Source organism: Parasteatoda tepidariorum, chromosome 6, assembly GCF_043381705.1.
Source record: "Parasteatoda tepidariorum isolate YZ-2023 chromosome 6, CAS_Ptep_4.0, whole genome shotgun sequence".
In the NCBI taxonomy this organism is placed as follows: Eukaryota; Metazoa; Arthropoda; class Arachnida; order Araneae; family Theridiidae; genus Parasteatoda; species Parasteatoda tepidariorum.
In genome coordinates, this window is record NC_092209.1 from 70,997,316 (window position 1) to 71,012,557 (window position 15,242).

At 31.2% G+C, this 15,242-nt stretch overlaps 1 protein-coding gene across 1 annotated transcript in view; it reads left to right on the top strand.

The window, feature by feature from the left end:
- Nucleotides 1-11,165: 11,165 nt before the first annotated feature.
- LOC107441543 (neurotactin) overlaps nt 11,166-15,242 on the top strand; it is an 87,437-nt gene continuing 83,360 nt past the window's right edge. Inside the window, exon 1 of the mRNA XM_016054850.3 lies at nt 11,166-11,369. The gene's annotated coding sequence lies outside the window, so the exon portion shown is untranslated. The remainder of the gene's footprint in view (nt 11,370-15,242) is intronic.

Here is a 15,242-nt window from a genome sequence, read left to right on the forward strand (position 1 = left end):
GAAGTCGAGCACTTTACGGTAGCACATTTATTTACGTCGCAGTAGTGCTGCTAAATGGGCTGCTGTCGATGGTTTGGGAAACATCCCTAAGGATGACCGAAGAATTTTGATTTTGACTTTATCCATTTTTTAATTCTTTTCACCTGCCTTTCTTTATGAAGTAACGAGGCGGTTTCTATTTAGATAATGAATTTTTATAAAATTTCTTTACGACAAAATAAACGTATTGCTGTTTTATATTAACTGTGTCATTTCGGAATCCATTCTTTACATAGTTGTTCATTTACTTTAGGGAACACGCGAAAAATTATACTTTTTCCTTTTGTTTTTGTATCAGAATTATTGCAAGTTGCAATAGCGCAAACTGGCATAGTTTTAAATTCTTGTAAATTCACTGCAAAAACTGAGGAAAGTCATTATAGAAAATAACAAATGTCTTAGAATATCTCGCAAAAAGAAATGATCCAATATTAGTTAGAGCTAGAAAGGCCAAACGCTCCGTTCTTGAAGTAAAAGTGCGAGCTTTGCGCCAAAGTGACGTCACTAGAGTGACGTCGGAGGATCGGCGCGGCGAGAGATACTTCAAAGGAGTGAACCAGCCCTTCTATTCTCTTTAGCCCTGCATCATTCCAGCCTGATCGAGCCATGCACCATTGTAATCTGGCACCAAGAAGCTATCGGATGATTGCTTCTTGGTGCGTCGATTTTTTTGTTATAGAGTGTATTTGATTACGCCCTAATTAAACGAAACGCTTAATATGCCACCATTTTCTCTCTCTCTCTCTCTCTCACACACACACACACACATATATATATATATATATAAATTTTTTTTAAAAAGTATTTCTTTGTGCAATGAAACTCATCACTTATACATATGCTGTTAAATTTTAGTGGGAGTCTGTTGAAAATTAAATAAGTTACTGAGGCCACCGTTAATAAATGTCAGATGTCAAAGAATCTATATGCATTTAATTTTACGAAATATATTTTAAGAACGATTTTAAATATAGTTCAAAATATGTAAACCAGATCGATATAAACACATTTTATTTTGTATAATTAATAAATTTTATTAGAAAACAAAATTTTGTTTTGACAGGCAGACAAAGACAGGGGCATACGGGGCAGTTGCACCAAATCGAAATGAAAGTTTATTTTAGTTTTCTTTCGTTAATGAACTGTTTTATTACAAAATATCAGTACAGTGTAAAATCCGTCAGTTTTATTTTAGCTTCTTCATTAATCTATCGTATGAACACAAAAATCTATATTTCGTAAATCTGTCTTTCTAGTGCGGTATTCAGCTAAATTTTTGAAACTGCGATGGACAAATTTGGATATTTAAAAGCCTGTATTTTTACATATAGCAAAAGGAGATACGTTTACATAAATACGGGCTTCTGATAGGCTTAATTGAGCTATTGTATTTACGAAAATTTACCTGAATTCCGCCCTAATGCCAGCAAGGATATTAATTTTTCGCATCTAGATGACAAAGTTAACAATCAGAAAACGGTATTCGGCATGATGGAGATAGAATAGTCAGAAAATCAATAAAATGGACAGAACATTTCCTCTGACCATTGAAGGTGGTCTTAATAGCTATTTTAGGTTCTAGTCAATTTTCATGTCATCTATGTATAATGAGGTGAAAAATTTAAATACCTACATAAAGTTCAAATCTTCATTACTGAAGTAGTGAAGTAGACGGGGGACCCCATAGATGTTTTTGTCCTGGGCCCCAATTAGGCCCTATCGACAGGTTCGGCCCTGTTGACAGGTTCCTTAAAAAAAATTTTAAAACGATGATTTAAAGTTATTATTTTTAACTCCCTTCTAAAAGTAGAATCTCTGTATCTAAGTTTAGTTAGACAGTTACTACATCTGGCTTTAAAGTAGTTTAAATAAGGGTAGCCAAAAAGGAAAATATTAGAATCGGTTATCCCATTTATCGAAGTTTCTTCTAAACTTCGCTTTTCTTCAGCCTCAAAATAATGCAAACTGTTTCAAATTATACTTTTTTAATTAGTCAAAGAACACGCAAACTACACCAAAGTTGAGTAAATTATTTATTAATTGATTCCGGAATCTAAGTATAAAAATATTCTAGGCATGGAGAAAAAACTTATCGTCTTGATGCCTGTCAAAGTGATTAGTGGTGGATATCATATCCTCTTATATTGGATGGTTGATTGAATGTAAACAATAACAATCCTAAAACTGGAAGAAATTTAGAAAACTTCCGGTGTATCCATCCGCTTATGTTATGCTTACGAGTCGATGTTTGAACAGGCTTAATATTCGAAGAAGATTAATGATCGTGATTTGTGTTTTAATTTACGCCTGTATCCATCCGCTTATGTTATGCTTTCGAGTCGATGTTTGAACAGGCTTAATATTCCAAGAAGATAAATGATGGCGATTTGTGTTTAAATTTTCGCGTAAGTTTACGTGTGTATCCATTCACTTATGTTATGCTTACTAGTCGATGTTTGAACAGTCTTAATATTCTAAGAAGATTAATGATTGTGATTTGTGTTTAAATTGACGCCTGTATCCATCCGCTTATGTTATGCTTTTGAGTCGATGTTTGAACAGGCTTAATATTCTAGGAAGATTAATTGTTGTGATTTGTGTTTAAATTTAAGCATAATTTTACCATTCATAAGAGTTTACTGTAATTTATAAATTCTAACAGGTCATGAGCCTCTGAAACAAATTAAACAAAATTAATATCACAGCATACCGGCCTGGTGGCCGAGCGGTTAGCGTGCCTGACTGCGAAGCCATAGGCTGCGGGTTCGAATCCCGCTCTGGCCATGGATGTTTCTCTCTCTCTCTTTGTGCTGTCCTCTGTTGTGTGTGTGTATGATGTGTGATTGTGGCCCACCCTATAAACGGGTTTGTGGCAGTGTGGCGTGGGCAATGTTGCTCGCCTCCGTGACTTTGGTTCACAGGTGCCCACTGGGTAACGCGAAATTAGCAACAATTCTGGCATAGTATAGGCAATGATTTAAATTCAGAGCCTGCCATTAGAAAAAAAAATATCTCAGCATAAATGAAGTGCAGGGTTTGTCATGTTTTGAGTGTTATCCCTTATTAAGCCATATTTGCGTAAAATAGTGCCGTTTGTTTTATTTTGAGTTAGCATCATAGCTTATGGAGTCTTCCAAATTCATTTGTTGTTTGTTTCGTTGAAAGTTAAATTGAAAGAACGCGTTTTATTGAAAACATTACAAGTATAATAATATTGGATGGCTCATTTTTTCAAGCTCAGGCGTAAAAATCAGTCGGAAGTCATACGGTAAATTTTGACACCCAGCGCCACATGCGCTTAGATTTACTCGGTCAGCCATCATAAAACTTTATACTTCTTTTAATATTGTAGTACCAAATTTATGCTCATATGTGCTTGCATAATGCGATTTTCATTCTTGTAGTGATGAACCTCACTTTTTGTAATACAGAGACATTTTTGTAACAAATTGTTTTTGTATATTTAATATTCTAAAATCAATGCGAAACCAATACACAAAACTAGAGACGCAAACTTGCTCCGCATAGTAAAAAATATTTTCTAGTGGCATTGAAATATAAGTTATTTTTCTTTTTAAGTAATTTTTTTACCTCTTCATGATTAAAATAATTATTTACCACTAATAATTTCATACGTTATTGTTGTCTTAAGCCATTAATGCAAGGAGTGCGATTGTTCCTGTTTTCGAGTGGCGCCATCTATGGCCAAGAATTTTGCTTCTGAACACCCGCACGTCATACCCGTCTATAGGGCACACGATGGCCGGGATAGCCTGGTTGGTAGGGCCCATGGCCCATGTCCAAGAGGTCGTGGGTTCGATCCCCGAAAGGCCGAAAAGTAGTAAATGGTGACTGATGCACGTTAAATCTGTCGAGTCGCGAAGTCCTCCATGTTCCCATAACAAATCAATACCTCTGGGGGTACTGATCCAGGAGTTTCCTTGTCTTCTGGATTGGCACCAAATTTCAAGGCTACGGAGTTGAACTTTAGTAGTTGTAAACCCAAAATTGTGTCGGCTGTTCAACAACGGTTTTTTTATAGGGCGCACGCATTCATGCATCCATTTATTCATTCACAGATCGTAATTTTGACCTGAACCACAGAACAATCTATCTCCAATTCAGTACCCCCAGAGGTATAATTTGTTATGTTAGCATGCAGGACTTAGTGACTAGATAGATTTAACGAGCACCAGTCACCATTTACTACACGGGGAATTAATAATTTCATATGAACATAATAAATTCATTGATCATAATTTTTGACCACTTCTATGAAGAGCAACTATATGATATGAAAGGAAACTTTATATCAGTTATCTCGTGTTGACGTTTATAAAGAGGGAGAGTAATATCATTATTCTATAATTTTTACTATATAATTCGCAGAGCAGTTGGCATGCCTGCAAAACAACAACAAAAAGAAACTATTGGAAAACTTGCTTTACTTGATAAATGTGTAAAACATTTCTTTATACTAAAAAAGGGTTACTGTAGAGGCTATTGTTACACATTTTATTTTGTATAATTAATAAATTTTATTAGAAAACAAAATTTTGTTTTGACAGGCAGACAAAGACAGGGGCATACGGGGCAGTTGCACCAAATCGAAATGAAAGTTTATTTTAGTTTTCTTTCGTTAATGAACTGTTTTATTACAAAATATCAGTACAGTGTAAAATCCGTCAGTTTTATTTTAGCTTCTTCATTAATCTATCGTATGAACACAAAAATCTATATTTCGTAAATCTGTCTTTCTAGTGCGGTATTCAGCTAAATTTTTGAAACTGCGATGGACAAATTTGGATATTTAAAAGCCTGTATTTTTACATATAGCAAAAGGAGATACGTTTACATAAATACGGGCTTCTGATAGGCTTAATTGAGCTATTGTATTTACGAAAATTTACCTGAATTCCGCCCTAATGCCAGCAAGGATATTAATTTTTCGCATCTAGATGACAAAGTTAACAATCAGAAAACGGTATTCGGCATGATGGAGATAGAATAGTCAGAAAATCAATAAAATGGACAGAACATTTCCTCTGACCATTGAAGGTGGTCTTAATAGCTATTTTAGGTTCTAGTCAATTTTCATGTCATCTATGTATAATGAGGTGAAAAATTTAAATACCTACATAAAGTTCAAATCTTCATTACTGAAGTAGTGAAGTAGACGGGGGACCCCATAGATGTTTTTGTCCTGGGCCCCAATTAGGCCCTATCGACAGGTTCGGCCCTGTTGACAGGTTCCTTAAAAAAAATTTTAAAACGATGATTTAAAGTTATTATTTTTAACTCCCTTCTAAAAGTAGAATCTCTGTATCTAAGTTTAGTTAGACAGTTACTACATCTGGCTTTAAAGTAGTTTAAATAAGGGTAGCCAAAAAGGAAAATATTAGAATCGGTTATCCCATTTATCGAAGTTTCTTCTAAACTTCGCTTTTCTTCAGCCTCAAAATAATGCAAACTGTTTCAAATTATACTTTTTTAATTAGTCAAAGAACACGCAAACTACACCAAAGTTGAGTAAATTATTTATTAATTGATTCCGGAATCTAAGTATAAAAATATTCTAGGCATGGAGAAAAAACTTATCGTCTTGATGCCTGTCAAAGTGATTAGTGGTGGATATCATATCCTCTTATATTGGATGGTTGATTGAATGTAAACAATAACAATCCTAAAACTGGAAGAAATTTAGAAAACTTCCGGTGTATCCATCCGCTTATGTTATGCTTACGAGTCGATGTTTGAACAGGCTTAATATTCGAAGAAGATTAATGATCGTGATTTGTGTTTTAATTTACGCCTGTATCCATCCGCTTATGTTATGCTTTCGAGTCGATGTTTGAACAGGCTTAATATTCCAAGAAGATAAATGATGGCGATTTGTGTTTAAATTTTCGCGTAAGTTTACGTGTGTATCCATTCACTTATGTTATGCTTACTAGTCGATGTTTGAACAGTCTTAATATTCTAAGAAGATTAATGATTGTGATTTGTGTTTAAATTGACGCCTGTATCCATCCGCTTATGTTATGCTTTTGAGTCGATGTTTGAACAGGCTTAATATTCTAGGAAGATTAATTGTTGTGATTTGTGTTTNTATATATATATAAAAATTTTTTAAAAAAGTATTTCTTTGTATCAATGAAACTCATCACTTATACATATGCTGTTAATTTTAGTGGGAGTCTGTTGAAAATTAAATAAGTTACTGAGGCCACCGTTAATAAATGTCAGATGTCAAAGAATCTACATGCATTTAATTTTACGAAATATATTTTAAGAACGATTTTCAATATAGTTCAAAATAAGTAAACCAGATCGAAATAAACACATTTTATTTTGTATAATTAATAAATTTTATTAGAAAACAAAATTTTGTTTTGACAGGCAGACAAAGATAGGGGCATACGGGGAGTTGCCCAATTGCAACTAGTTGCACCAACTGGAAATGAACATTTTTTGAACAAAATATCAGTACAGAGTAAAATCCGTCAGTTTTATTTTAGCTTCTTCATTAATCGTATCGTATGAACACAAAAAAATATATCTTTCGTAAATCTGTCTTTCTAGTGCGGAATTCAGTTAAATTTTCGCAATTGCGACGAACAAATTTGGACAATCAAAAGCCTGTATTTTTGCATATAGCAAAATGAAATATGCTTACATAAATACGGGCTTCTGATAGGCTTAATTGAGCTATCGTATTCGCGAAAATTTACCTGAATTCCGCCCTAATGTCAGTAAGGATATGAATTTTTCTCCTCTAGATAAGAAAGTTAACAATCAGAAAACGGTATACGGCATGATGTACATAGAATAGTCAGAAAATCAATAAAATGGACAGAACATTTCCTCTGACCATTGAAGGTGGACCTAATAGCTATTTTAGGTTCTAGTCAATTTTCTTGTCATCTATGTATAATGAGGTGAAAAATTTGAATACCAACATAAAGTTCAAATATTCATCACTGAAGTAGTGAAGCAGACGGTGGCCCCCCAAGGAAGCCCCAATTAGGCTAAGTCGGGCCCTGTTGAAAGGTTCCTTAAAAAAATTTAAAACGATGATATAAAGTTATTATTTTTAACTCCCTTCTAAAAGCAGAATCTCTGTATCTAAGTTTAGTTAGGCAGTTACAACATCTGGCTTTAATGTAGTTTAAATAAGTGTAGCCAAAAAAGAAAATATTAGAATCGGTTACCGCATTTAGCGAATCCAAACTTCGTTTTTCTTCAGCCTCAAAATAATGCAAACTGTTTCAAATTATACTTTATTAATTAGCCAAAGAACACGCAAACTACACCTAAGTTGAGTAAATTTTATTCTGCAATCTAAGTAATAAAATATTCTATGCATGGAGGAAAACTTATCGTCTTGATGTCTGTCAAGTGATTAGTGGTGGATATCATATCCTCTCATATTGGATGATTGATAGATTGTAAACAATAACAATCCTGAAACCGGAAGAAATTTAGAAAACTTCCGGTGTATCCATCCGCTTATGTTATGCTTACGAGTCGATGTTTGAACAGACATAACATTCTAGGAAGATTATTGTGATTTGTGTTTAAATTTACGCGTAAGTTTACGCGTGTATCCATCCACTTATGTTATGCTTACTAGTCGATGTTTGAACAGACTTAATATTCTAGGAAGATTATTGTGATTTGTGTTTAAATTTGCGCGTGTATCCATCCACTTATGTTATGCTTACGAGTCGATGTTTGAACAGACATAATATTCTAGGAAGATTATTGTGATTTGTGTTTAAATTTACGCGTAAGTTTACGCGTGTATTTATCCACTTATGTTATGCTTACTAGTCGTTGTTTGAACAGGCTTAATATTCCAAGAAGATTAATGATCGTGATTTGTGTTTAAATTTACGCGTGTATCCATCCACTTATGTTATACTTACTAGTCGATGTTTGAGCAGACTTAATCTTCCAAGAAGATTAATGATCGTGATTTGTGTTTAAATTTTAGCGTAATTTTACCATTCATAAGAGTTTACTATAATTTATAAAATCTAACAGGTCATGAGCCTCTGAAACAAATTAAACAAAATTAATATCACAGCATAAATAAAGTGCTAGGTTTACCATGTTTTGATTGTTATTTGGCTATATTTATGTAAAATAGTGCCGTTTGTTTTATTTTGGGTAAGCATCATAGCAAGCTTATGGAGTCATTCATTGGTTGTTTGCTTCGTTGAAAATTAAATTGAAAGAACGCGCTATATTGAAAACACTACAAGTATAATAATATTTGATGGCGCGTTTGTTCAAGCTCAGGTGTAAAAATCAGTCGAACGTAGTATCTCTGAAGTCTTATGGTGAATTTTGACCCCCCAGCTCCACCTGCTCTTAGATTTACTCGGTCAACCATCCATAAAACTGTATACTTCCTTCAATATTGTGTGGCGCCATCTATGGCTAAGAATTCGACTTCTGAACATCCACACGTTATACCCGTCTATAGGGCACACGATGGCCGGGATAGCCTGGTTGGTAGGGCCCTGGGCCCATGTCCAAGAGGTCGTGGGCTCGATCCCCGAAAGGCCGAAAAGTAGTAAATGGTGACTGATGCACATTAAATCTGTCGAGTCGCAAAGTCCTCCATGTTCCCCGACACAAATCAATATCTCTGGGAGTACTGATCCAGGAGTTTCCTTGTCTTCTGGATTGGTTCCAAATTTCAAGGCTACGGAGTTGAACATTTGTAGTTGTAAACCCAAAATTGTGCCGGCTGTTCAACGACGGTTTTTCTTATAGGGCGCACGCATTCATGCATCCATTCATTCATCCACAGATCTTAATTTTGACCTGAACCACAGAACAATCTATCTCCAATTCAGTACCCCCAGAGGTTTAATTTGTTATGGGAGCATGCAATACTTTGTGACCCGACAGATTTAACGTGCACCAGTCTCCATTTACTACACGGGGAATTAATAATTTCGCATAAACATAATAAATTCATTGATCATAATTTTTTACCACTTCTATGAAGAGCAACTATATGGTATGAAAGGAAACTTTATATCAGTTATCTCGTGGTGACGCTTATAAAGAGTGGAAGTAATTATCATTATTGTATAACTTTTATTATTTAATTCAAGGAGCAGTTGGCATCCATGCAAAACAACAAAAATTCTTGTTTTACTTGAAAAATGTGAAACATTTCCTTACATTAAATTATATACGTATTAATAATAATAATACATATTACTAAAGACGCTATTCTTACCGAAAAATTTTCGTTCCGCGCACTACCTTACTCTCATGACGTAAAAGCTATAATAAAAATAGAAATTTTGTACATTCTTAGAAAAACTCTGACATGAAAATATTGTTAATGCAAATATTAGTTTTTAAATTATCGCTGCCTGAAGTATTGTTTCATAAGTACTTTTTATCAGTAAAATTATGATTTTTTGTAGCCATGTTGTATGATGTTAGAAGATAAAAAGGATTTTAATTTTTTTTTCTTATTAAAAAAGAAAGAAATATGAATTAGTTCTAAAATTTGTTTTTCCTTTTTTTTCAGTTGAATTTATTTATATATTCCTAAAAGCTTTACATAAAAAAAAGTATTTTTGTTCCTTTATTTTTTAGAAGATAGCATCTTCTAACAGTCTGCCAAAAGTGTTGAACCATGAAAATTAGGGGTCTTGATCCCTCTAGAAACGAAAGAGGGAAAGAAAAATAAATGAAAAAACAAAAATTACTCACAAATTTGGTATTCAAAATTAACCATTTCATTTCTTTGTTATATTTTTTATATCCTGCATGAATTATGTCTGATATGAATATATAAATATCATAACTTTTTATCATAATTAAGCATTCATTTACCTTTTTTTTATTACAGTGGGGAAAAAGTGGTTTATAAAACAAAAAAAGATGCTAAATAGAAAGAAAAAAAAAAACTCCCTATTCATCAAATCGTTGCTTTATTTTCTATGTTTAAAGCATAAATATGGAAGAAGAAAGAATTTCTGCAGATTTCCCATTGCCAAGCGTTTGAATCTATGAATGATATTTCTTCAAAATGAAAGAAAACTAAAGTTGTTTAATTTCAAATGTGGCGCGTTATAATAAGCATCCTACTCTTATAGTACAATATTCTATATTCAATTCAGTCTGACGGCAAAGGAAATTGTTATACAATCTTTCGAAACATATTTAAATACATGGGTGTTATAAAATATGATATAGAATTCAATGAAATAACATTTATTTTTTATTTATAACAAGCAAATGGTAAAATATAATTTTTTTTCTTCAGAAATCCAAAACTTATGATGTTACAAAAGTTATTTTTTTCTCAGTAACTGTACAAATTTCTTTACCCACCGTTGTAGATTTATGGTGTATAAGAGTGGTGTACAAAATTTTTATACACCATTCTTTTGGTATACTCTATAAATACAAATAGCAGGGTTGACGATCGTCTTATGGTTCCCAGCTACAATAGTGCGTCCGCTTGTTAATTTTAAGCAAATAGAATATTGAAAAAATATAGTTTTAGTATTCTAGAACGCACCGCCCCCAGTTCGCTCTGTTCACCTACCCCCGTGGTTGCCATTCATTCCCTAATGTTTTTTTTTCCTTAAAAATCGTTACAAAAAATAGTTACTTAATATAGTTACGACGAGTTTAAAATAGTTATTAAAAAAATAGTTTATAAATTAATTTTTTTTTCTATTTCCTTATCGGGCTTAGTAAAAGTATGTATTTTGTTTCTCCTTTTGGACTAAGTTAAAGTAAGCTTGAATAAAATTCAAATTAAATTTAAACAACATGACGATTTGTGTGTAACTTAATTATGTTTAATATTTGCAAATTAACTATTGAGGGAAATATATGTTAGACTAAACTTAGTTTTTAGAATAATAATATCTGCCTGACTTCAATAAAATGACAGGCAAATTCAAATTTTTTAAAATAGTACGGCAGAATTCTATTAATTCTGCTGTTGGGTCTGCATCTTTAATTAAGGAGTTAGAGAACCTTTTTCTTAGGATATGTGTATGGTTTCATTTATTTGCAATAGATGGCAACACCATAAGTTTTCCCAGGATGACGTCAGAAAAAGGTTTCAGACGATTGACTCCTGCCACATTTCGGAACCGGCTTCCCGCGTTCGTGTTTCGTTTCATTATCGTGCGCATTTGTTGGAACTATTTGGTGAACTGAGTGCTTGCTGAAAGCTAGCTTCTCTGCTATCTACATTTACCGGTGTTTCTCTGCTCTAAAGAGAGAATTAAAGGTTATCTTTCCATCGCTTGAACATTTTTTGATTCTTTTAAAAAGTGGTAAGTAGAATTTTATCTACCGTAAAATATTTTCTCTTGGTATAAAATGTGTTAGTAAATATGAAGTTAACTGGGAGCGAAGTTAATAATCATCAATATTTACCTTATTTTACCCGGGTATCGATTGCAGCAGTCCTGAATTATTTTCTCATGCCGCACGGAGCTATTTTCTGCAACTCGATGCCACGGAGTTGCAACATTGTATCAATTCGTAAAGATTTATTGTAGGAATAGTATTTATATCGCGCTTGTCGAATTTTTTTTGCAGAAAATTAACTATGGGCTGGTTTTAAAATATTACGTAAGTACGTTTTTTTTTTATGTATGCTTTTTTTAAAATTTTTTAACTGAATTGTTTAAAGCAATAAAAATATTTTTGGATAAAAGGAGAAATGTCATAAAACTATTTTCCTACTCCCATTTTTCTCTAATTATAATTCGCCGTTATTTCTTCAATTAAGACTCATTACCTTATAAGTTACATTGTTATATCATTAATTTTAAATGATTTATTTTAAAATTATTGATTTTAAATTTAACCGTTTTGGTGCCACAGGATATAATCATAATTTACACTATTAAAATATTTATTTTAAATTTAACAGTCTGATTTATATATTTATAAAATTTATGAAAATTTGAATCAACTGTTAAATTATGTTCAATTCCAAAAAAATCTTGATCATTATATTAACATTATGAATTGATATATTTGTTAAATTATTATAAAACTCTTTAGTCAACTCATAATCATTGTAATCTTGTTAATTTATTCATTTGAATTATTTTTAACAAAACTCTCTCGGTAACTCGTCATTAAATGAACTGCATGAAATATTTTATTGTAAATTTTAATAAGTACCATTTTATTGTTAATTTTAATTGAACTTTCTTTATGGCTTATGATTTTTTTTTAGAATTTTTTCCATCTTACATTCTTTTACTTTTCCTATTAAATTAAACGATTGAGTAACACATTTCTAATTGCAATAAAATTTTTCCTATTTGGTCCAAAAAAATCAGAAATCCGCGTAATACTCACTTTCTTATTATTAATTTAAGCTGTGATTGTTTGAATTTAGAAATTTATAAAAAAAATCCCACTAACCTATTGCATCCACACTAAAATATCATTACATTATTATGAAGAAATGCGTAGAAAAGATACTGACAAGATAATAGTAAAAACATGGAGGGCACGGAATTTCGTAAATTTTTACACCCATCGAAATAGTATCTTTTTGTAGAAGGTAGGAATTTTCATACCAAGTTTTGCACAACTTATAAATTATATCATATTTTTACGCAATTTCTATTTTGAAAAAAAGAAAAAAAAACGAACGGTTAAGTATTAATAGTTATTGTTTTGAAACGCGAAAAAAAAGTGCTTAATCATGCAAGGGATTTTATAAAAAGCAAATTTTCGAAATAGTTTTCTATTTAAAACTTTTTTTTTTTTTGAAGTGATAGTTTGTAAAATAATATTTTTTATTCCTATAATAAAGTTTAGAGTAAAAATGAGAAGTTTAACTTAGTTTTCTTATTTCCTAAGAAACTAAATAAGATATAATAGTAAAAAATAGCAAGATGATCCAGGATAAAAAGAGGGAAAGCTATAAAAATCCGAAATTTTTAAATAGTTTAAGAGCTATAGATAATAAACCAAACGATTTTAAATAAGGTGAGTTTTTATAATCGTTTTCTATTTTAAACTCTTGTTTTTGTTTGAAAAAACATTTATACTTCTCAACTCATTAGTTTTAAGTTGCTCTACAACAATCGCTTGCGGAAAAAAAGGAAGATGTATGTAAAAGAGATGGATAGGAAAAGAAGATGAAACCTAATGAAATTCGTAAAAATACGATTCCTCCGTTTTAAGGGCAGTGATCTTCTTATCAATGTGTGAAAAAAATAATTTTTGCGAATTATGTATTTCATATTTATTTTCATCCTTTATATTTTAAAATTATAAATAGGGAAAAAATATTTTTTGTTAAATTTTAAAATTTATTTCTGTGTTTAAAGATTCCATTGAAACTGGGTAGAAATAACTTTGTTTTGTGAAATCGTATGAACTATGAAACTACTTTTGTTTATTCTAAGTTACCAATTGTTAAATTTTAGAAAACTATTGAACTAATAAAATAATTGTTGCAATAATTGCAAAATAAACACATAATAATTATTTTAATAGTGTAATAATCATTGCAACTGTTATTTTAATGCCTCATTATGTTTTTAAAATAATTGTTGTAAATTGAAATCAAATACAATTATTTAGTTTATATGATTTTTTTAGTTTTTTCAAGCATTGAGAAAAGTGTGCTTATTATGATCGTGTATTATTGGTTATTACAATGTATGTTACTCGCTTTGTATATTTTTTAAATTATATAACGCATTTTTTTATGTAACAGAATAATGCTTATATGCATTTTAGCACTTTATGCGGAATCAATTCTTATAAAATAAATTCTATTGCTTAAATTAGTGTAGAAAATGTCATAATACCTGACTGTATACCTACTTTTGCTATTACATTTTAACGCAAAATAGTCATTTAAATATTTTGATATGTTTTAAGTTTTTTTATTTTTATTTATAAAATTAAAACGCATTTATAATGCTCCTTACAAAAATCTTTTTTGAAATTATTATTACTATTCGTGATTTCAATGGAAAAAAAATAGAAACATAAATCATATTTTACTTATTAGTTCAACAGAATATTATAATACAGCGGTTCAAAATTTTTTTCAGCCACGGTATTCAAAGCGATCGAATTTGACAGAACCTTGAATTTTTAAAAAAAAGCTCATTAGCAGGTGTAAAAAATGCAATCGAAGAAAAACCCTTTAAATTATTCAAAAATATTTAATACAGATGAAAGGTTTTCATTGTTTAGTTAAAAACTCTAAAAATTAAATTTTATGTTGAGCAATTGGAATTCGCAAGTCTGCCGAGGCTACGTTTTTCGCTGTATGAGTTAAATCTAGTAGTTTTTGCCGTTTGATTTGAAACTGATTAAAATAAGCTGTAACTATATAAACTGATTTAATTGCTGCATTACAATTTCTGGAAAAGAACTGTTATAAATTGTGAAAAAGAGCACCAGAAAAAAAATAATTCAATATTCTTGAATTTGGTGAATTTATTCTGAATTTTAAAAAAGTTCGATGTGAAATACTGATGAATTTGTAAATGCATATCGTTAAACAATTTTGTTCCATGCATTGTCATTGAAAAAAAATTGTTTTAAAATGTTCTATTTCAATTTTACATAAATAATTTCATAAAAATAGCCGTAATAATAAATAAATAATGGAATATTGGTTGGATACAAAGCTATCCCACGTCTGAAAAAATCAGTACTGCAGAGATGATTGTGCTCCGGAAAAAATCCGGATTATCTGCTAATCGCGATCCGGAAATCCAAAGTCCAGAAGTTTCAAGAAATCATCGATCACATTATGTATAAAAATTCTCGTATATTTTATTTAAAAAAATTGGAACTGGAATTTATACTTGGTATTTATTTCATTTGTAAATATTTTTTTCCGGTAGAATAATAAATGTGATTAGAGATAAAAATAAATTTATACGTAATTATTAATTTAAATTATGCTGCATATAAATTATTTAGACTTTCAAGTTGTGAAAACATGAATGATTTAAATTTATGAAATGCGTCGTTAATGATTTTACTCAAGAAATTTTCAGGATTTTTGAGTTGGGCTCACAATCACCCCTGGTAATGGTTTAAAAAAAAAAAAAGTAAACTCACGGAGCCCCCGTGACTATACCAGGAACCCTACCATTTGGAATCCACTGCTATATTAGATCATAATTATCTAATTACCGTCAATTCATATT